The sequence below is a fragment of the Cebus imitator genome, unplaced genomic scaffold (assembly GCF_001604975.1).
Source record: "Cebus imitator isolate Cc_AM_T3 unplaced genomic scaffold, Cebus_imitator-1.0 Scaffold1, whole genome shotgun sequence".
Taxonomy (NCBI): Eukaryota; Metazoa; Chordata; class Mammalia; order Primates; family Cebidae; genus Cebus; species Cebus imitator.
Window position 1 is genome coordinate 14,996,211 of NW_016107316.1, and position 7,245 is coordinate 15,003,455.

The 7,245-nt window shown below is 52.1% G+C and overlaps 1 protein-coding gene across 4 annotated transcripts in view; it reads left to right on the forward strand.

The window, feature by feature from the left end:
- The window catches only part of KLHL29 (kelch like family member 29), a 321,245-nt gene that overhangs the window by 85,777 nt on the left and 228,223 nt on the right, over positions 1-7,245 (forward strand). The window lies entirely within an intron of this gene.

The following is a 7,245-nucleotide window of genomic DNA, read 5'->3' on the forward strand; positions in this document are numbered from 1 at the left end:
AGTAGCTGGGATTACAGGCACGCGCCACCATGCCCAGCTAATTTTTTGTATTTTTAGTAGAGACGGGGTTTCACCATGTTGACCAGGATGGTCTTGATCTCTTGACCTTGTGATCCACCCGCCTCGGCCTCCCAAAGTGCTGGGATTACAGGCTTGAGCCACCGCGCCCGGCCCAGCTAAGCCATTTTAAAGAATCTCTCTATATGACTCTTTTTATTTTATTTTATTTTATTTTTTGGAGACAGAGGCTCACTCAGCTGCCCAGGCTGGAGTGCCATGGCACAGTCTTGGCTCGCTGCAGCCTCTATATCCTGGGTTCAGTGATCCTCCTACCTCAGCCTCCCAAGTAGCTGAGACTACAGGCGCATGCTCTCATGCCCAGCTGATTTTTGTGTTTGTAGTAGAGAAGGGGTTTTGCCATGTTGGCCAGGCTGGCCTCTAACTCCTGACCTCAAGTGATCCACCCGCCTCAGCCTCCCAAAGTGCTGGGATTACAGGTGTGAGCCACGGCGCCCCATCAAAGAATCCCTGTGACTCTTCCTTGCTTACCTAGGTCTTGGCTTTCCCCAGGAGGTTAGATCTGGGGATGGCCAGCAGCTAGGTGGCCTTTAACCTCATTAAAAACTGTAATTAAGTTTTATAATTAAGTTTTGTTATTAAAATGTATTATTAAATATGAAAATGTTATTTGGTCATTATAAAGGGATTTTAAAGGATAGTAGCTAAAAATACATAAATGACTTAGAATCCTGTTGCCCAGAGATAACCATTTTAGTGTTTCTTTCCAGGCTTTTACTTATGCACATACGTAAAGAGTACACCACAGGCACACACATGCACACAGGCTCGACTGTGGGTGCTGTCTGGGGGGCATGTTATTCAGATTCAGCAATGTGTCAAGGCATCTTGTATATCAGGAAATGGAAATCTGTATCACCATTTTCACAGACTGTCTACTCTGTGGATATAATAGCATACATGACTCACTTCATGCCCTAGTGATGGACATTTAGCATATTTCAAATATTTTACTATGACAAATAACAGCACAACAAATATGGTTGCATATGTATCTACATAGCCATTTGATTACTTCCTTGGGTTTAGAGGCCTGGCTTAAAATTTAGATTCCAGGTTCTCCAAGCAGGATCAGGCAGCCAGAAACACAGGGGAACCTGGCCTGCCTTGGGAGGGCAAAATCTTGTGAATGGAATCTGCAATCTGGGATCCACTTTAGCTCCCACCGGGCAGGCCAGGAATGTGCCTGCTGAGGCAAGGAGGCCTGGAGCTGGGGTCGGCGACGTTTGCCACGTTTGATGCTGCTGAAGGGACAGGCGCCGGGCCTGGAGTGAAGCAGGCTGGAGGGCAGGGGAGTGGGCTCTGGGATCCAGGACAGTGGAGGCCCAGCTGGCCCAGCCTCGTATGTCCATGTGGGACTTGAGCCTTTAGAAGTCCAAGCTGCAGCCTGGGCGCAGTGGCTCATGCCTGTAATCCCAGAACTTTGGGAGACCTAGGCGGGCAAATCACCTAAGGTCGGGAGTCCAGCTCCGTATAGAAAGCCATCACCAGGGCCGGGCACGGTGTAATCATAACACTTTAGGAGGCCAAGGTAGGTGGATCACCTGAGGTCAGGAATTCGAGACCAGCCTGACCACATGGAGAAACCCCATCTCTACTAAAAATACAATATTAGCCAGGCATGGTGGTACAAGCCTGTAATCCCAGCTACTCAGGAGACTGAGACAGGAGAATTGCTTAAACCTGGGAGGCGGAGGTTGCAGTGAGCCAAGATTGCGCCATTGTACTCCAGCCTGGGCAACAAGAGTAAAACTCCATCTCAAAAAAAAAAAAAAAAAAAGTCCAAGCTTCATCTGCATAACACATAGGGCCTAGTGCTGAGTGAGCACAGGCCATAGCGGCCCTGGGACTGCTGTATCCTCAGAAACCCACCCTCATGCCCTCTGACCAGTGGCCTCCTGGCCTCTGCCTGGGGCTGAACTCCAGCTCCCCCTGCAGCTGAGGCAGAGCTTGAGACCAACAAGGCTCCTGCCCTCCAGATTCTCTGCTGTCCAGAGAGCTTTCTCTTTGCACTCAGACATAGTGGGGTTGGGGATGGCTGTCCACTGCTAGAACCCTTGCACAGAGAGGAGAAAATATGGCTTTGGAATCTCAGCCTTGGTTGTCAGCGGGAAGTGGGAGGAGGCTCTGGGCCAGGCCAGGTTCATCCACTGAAATGGAAGCTTCCCCACCCCGGGACCGCACCGTGAATCCAGCCTGCAGCCTCCCAGCAGCCCAGTGGGGGCAGCCAGAAGAGAGATGGGTTCCTGGCCTAGGGAGCTGGTGGGCTGTTGGCACACGCCCACGACACCACTAGCGGGGGATGGCTGTCCTTGCTAGTTATCCCAGGCATGGGGGGATGCTTTGCCTCCAGGCCTCCTGTTGGGTCAGAGAAGGGGAGTTGGAAAATAAGACAGTGAAGCATCGATTTGGCAGCGTTAGCCTCCCCAGCTCCTAGACAAAGAAAAGATTGAGGAGATGCTCTTTACAGAAGCCAGCTCTCCTGATGCGCCTGTGAGTTTGGTGAGAGGGGAGGGAACAGAGGCAGCCTCGGGCAGTGGGTCTTGGTTTCTTAAATGATGACCCTGTTTGGGGTCTTCTCTTCCCTGCTGCTGATGCAGGGTGGCACGTGGCTCTTGTTCTTTTGTTTGTCCCAAACTCTGGGAATCATGTCCTTCAGGATGGGGAGGGACCTCGAAGGTGGTCTCACCAGGCATAGCTGGTAAGGTGTCCCCTACATGGGCCTCTATCTCTGTGCCCCCAGACCAGCATCCCCATTGTGAACTCAAGTCTGTCTTCCTAGCTCTTGGCTAGTTCCTGGAGAACGGGAATCACACCTGATCTGTCTCTATTCTGCCCCTTCCCCTACTCATACCAGTACCTGCTGAGCTCTTGGTAAACAAATCACTGCGCACAGCCAGGACTGTGCCTGGGAGTGCCTGCAGCACGTGGCCTGGGGCAGGCTGTGTCCTCCCCTCCGTGCAGTAGTCCCATTGATTTCCAAGATGATAGGGAGGTTCCGAGGCCTCTGGAAGGTCTGTGACTACTGGGGATCAGTGGAAGCAGCTATCAATTTACTGTGAAAACTGTGCCAGCTCATAGGGCCCTGTGTAACCTGCTACAAAACAGGCCCGTCCAAGAGCCAAGCGTGGAGGGCTGCGCTCTGCTTTTCTGTGGTTTGGTGAAAATCACCCAACTAAGTAAGAAGGCCATACTGGAACGAGCTCACAGAAGTGGAATCTGATACCTGCACTGCAGGGAAGACGGGTGGAGGGGAGTTGAGCTGAGGACTCGGTTTGCGCAGAGCCCAATGCTGAGCCAAGAATGGCATTAGCAGACACCTCGGGCTCTGGAGGTGGTGAAGGGCAGTGCTGATTGTCACTGGCACCGGAGCCACCCTGGGCGGCCTCCCCTGTCTCCGTCATTGAGACCATCTCAGTACTGTCCATTAGGCTCTTTGTCCCTCTGCCCTGAGCAAGCAAAATGCCCTGCATGCCGTCTGCATCCTCGAAGGAGATTGCAAATGTCTACGGAGCTAACGGCAGTTAGGGAATACTGTGTGCCGTGCCCTGGGCTTCCACATCCCCCACCTTCACTCCCCCCAGTCCTCTACCCGCCTTCCCTCCCTCGCCCCCCAGACAGTCCTGGTTCCTGAGATCTCCCCTTGTCTGCTCCCCTCTTGGCCTCCGTGGTGTCCACCTCAAGGAGGGACCTGCAGCAGACATCTCAGTGCTGCTCTGGCCGACACAGACACTCTGCCACCCCCTTGTCTTTTGACTGTAGCTGCATTTCCTGGGCCGTCCTGGGGAGCTCTGCAGCCCCTTCTTCAAATGGGCATCTGGGTACTCTGAAAAGGTCATGTGACCACACCCCCAGCCCGCGCTGTCCACCTCGGTGTCAGCAAGCGGCCTGTCCTCCTGCTTCCTGTCCATCTTGCTCGTGTGAGCTGCCATCCTCCAGCTCCACTGCCTCCTCCCGCCAGGAAGGGACAGTGTTGGTGCCACAAGGCTTTCCTCGGCTCCCCGTATCTCCAGCCTTCCCTCTGCTCCCTCTGCTTCAGCTGTTCCTAGGCTTGACTCCCATGTGGCATCTCTGGCCCAGGGTCCAGACCACTCTCCAGCAGCTCCTGCTTAGCAGTTCCCTGCTGTGTGATTTGCGTCTCAGACTCCACCTGCCCGAAACAAAGCTGCTTCCTTGCTCTCCAAGGAAGCCGTGTACTGGGAGTGTCTCACCCCTCCGCCCTCCCTTAGCCCTGCATCTCTGTCTCCTTTGCCTTAGGCTGCTCACCTTCCTTCCTGGGCCATGAGCTCACTGAGGACAGGGACCATCCTCTTTTCTCTACAAGCCCAGCACAGGGCCCTGTACATGCATACCTCTTGGGATCAGATGATTTTATTCAGTTCAGAGATTACAGAACCACAGACAGCGTGTCCTCATAGGCAGCGTAGTGGCAGGGAACCTCGGATTGGAGGCAAACTCTGAGTTCTAGTCCCAAATTCACCACTAACTCTGGGAAAGCCCTGTAAAACCTTCTGAGCCTCAGTCTCCTCAGCTGTAAAATGGGAATCACCCCAGCCTTCCTACCTCTCAGGAGCTTGAAAGTTGACAGGAGAGAAATGGTGCCACCGGGGCCAGCAGTTCTCAGCCCTTGGTGCACACTGGAATCGCCCGGAGGGCTTTAAGAACTACAGATGGTCCGGGCGCGGTGGTTCATGCCTGTAATCCAGCACTTTGGGAAGCCAAGGCAGGCGGATCACTTGAGGCCAGGAGTTCGGGACCAGCCTGGTCAACATGGTGAAACCCCATCTCTACTACAAATACAAAAATTATCCAGGCATGGCGGCACAAGCCTGTAGTCCCAGCTACTCTGGAGACTGAGTCACAAGAATCACTTGAGCCCAGGAGGTGGAGGTTGCAGTGAGCTAAGGTTGTGCCCCTGTACCACTCCAGCCTAGGTGACAGAGGGAGACTGTCTCCAAAAAAAAAAAAAAAGAACTACAGATGTCTGGGTCCTTCCCCAAGATATTCTGATTGTTCTCATGAGGGTGGATATCAGTGTGTTTGAAATCTTTAACCACTACTTTCAACTCATAGGTGTTATTACCAAGTTCCTGAATTCTATGCCTTGAGGAATTGAGATGGAAGTTATAAAGATTTTGCAAAACAATATTCCTGGGTGATGTGCGATTTGTCTAGTCTTTCGGATCTTTTAAAATCTACCGCCCAGGCCAGGTGCAGTGGCTCGCACCTGTAATCCCAGCACTTCGGGAGGCCGAGGCGGACGGATCACAAGGTCAGGAGTTCGAGATCAGCCTGACCAACATGGTGAAACCCCGTGTCTACTAAAATACAAAAAATTAGCTGGGCGTGGTGGCGCATGCCTGTAATCTCAACTAGTCAAGAGGCTGAGGCAGGAGAATCGCTTGAACCCAGGAGGCAGAGGTTGCAGCTAGCCAAAATTGTGCCAGTGCACTCCAACCTGGGCGACAGAGCGAGACTCCATGTCTAATCAATCAATCAATCAGTCTACCGCCTGGATCAAGCCATCCAAAAGCTGGGTACCTTGGCTGTGCTGTACTGTGTTCATCTCACCCCACCGGAACGCTTTTACATGAACTCTACAAGCTGGTAGAATATCTGCTGCCCTCCAGGTTAAAGCAGTGCACCCTCATTTGGGATTCTGTGGCAGTTAATGTTTATCCTGTCACTTGTGACTCCTTTGCTAGGACCCTTGGGAGAGGTGTCTCTGATTTCACCACAGACATATTCTCCTCCTGAGCCACCGTCCTAGGATCTCATGGACCCAGAAATCATGTAATACACAGATCAGCTTCCTGTTTGCCTCTTCCAAGCTCTCTAAACAGTAGCTCTCCGCTCTGCCTGCATATGACATCACCCAGGGAGATTTTTAAAATTCTCATACCACATCCATGAGATCACAGTCTCTGGGAGGGGGATCCAGGCATTCGTATTTTTGTAAAGCTCCCCAGGTGATTCTGATGGGTGGCCAAGGTCAGATGCATTGCCAAGCCTGGAGGCAAACTTGGGGCCCACCTGTAGCCCATGTATGGCACTTTCTAAATATGGTTTTATGTAGGCAACGTTCCCTTCCCCATTTACTGCTCCTACACTTGTGATTCTCTCTCCTGCTTTTGATTTATGATGTCTTAATGTATCCTTTTAAGTACCCTGCAATCCTTTCTGGAACGTAGCAAAGTGAAAACAAATAGAGTAGAAAGCTTACTGCTTTTCTCTGACTGGGACCTGGGCACAGCTCCCACCCCAGTCAGGGCTCCCTGGAAAGAGGGTAGGAGACTCCCGTTTCCCCAGCCACAGAAGCTGGTCAACAGCCTCGTTCTGTAACCCCACAATGGGGAATGGTAGTCAGTTCTGCCAAGAGCCCATAAAAGAGGCTGGTTCCGGCCAAGAGCAGTGGCTCACGCCTGTAATCCCAGCACTCTGGGAGGCCGAGGCAGGCGGATCATCTGAGGTCAGGAGTTCGAGACCAGCCTGACTGACATGCCAAACCCCATCTCTACTAGGAAATACAAAAATTAGCCAGGCATGGTGATGTATGCCTGTAGTCCCAGCTATTTGGAAAACTGAGACAGGAGAATTGCTTGAACTCAGGAAGCAGAGGTTGCAGTGAGCTGAGATCACACCACTGTACTTCAGCCTGGGCCACAGACCTAGACTGCATCTCAAAACAAAAGTTGAGGGGCTGGTTGGCTCACGGCATCTGAGTGTTGAGATGGGGCTGGGGGGAGATGAGAGATGGCTAAGGATGGCCACCAAAACACCACCTGATTCAGGATTGTGGAAGGCCACCCCCCCATCTCTCTTGTCTGTTCCACTCAGCCCCATGCTAAACAGTGGGTGGAGATGGTCAGCAAAAGGCTGGAGATGCCCAGGGTGGACTCTTTCCCCACAGTCCTGGAAGCCAGAAAGCTGAGGTTCACATGCACAAGGGCAATTTCTCTTAGCGAATGGCAGGTGAGATGGAGGGGCGCACAGCAGTCCAGTCTGGCTGCAGAACCTCGTTTGGCCCCTGGGCTAGAAACAGCTCCACAAACCTCAGAGTTTATTTTCATGGTAAAATTTGATTTTCTTTTTTTTTTTTTTTTTTTTTTTTTTTTTTTGCTACAGAGTTTCACTCATGTTACCCAGGCTGGATTGCAATGGCGCGAT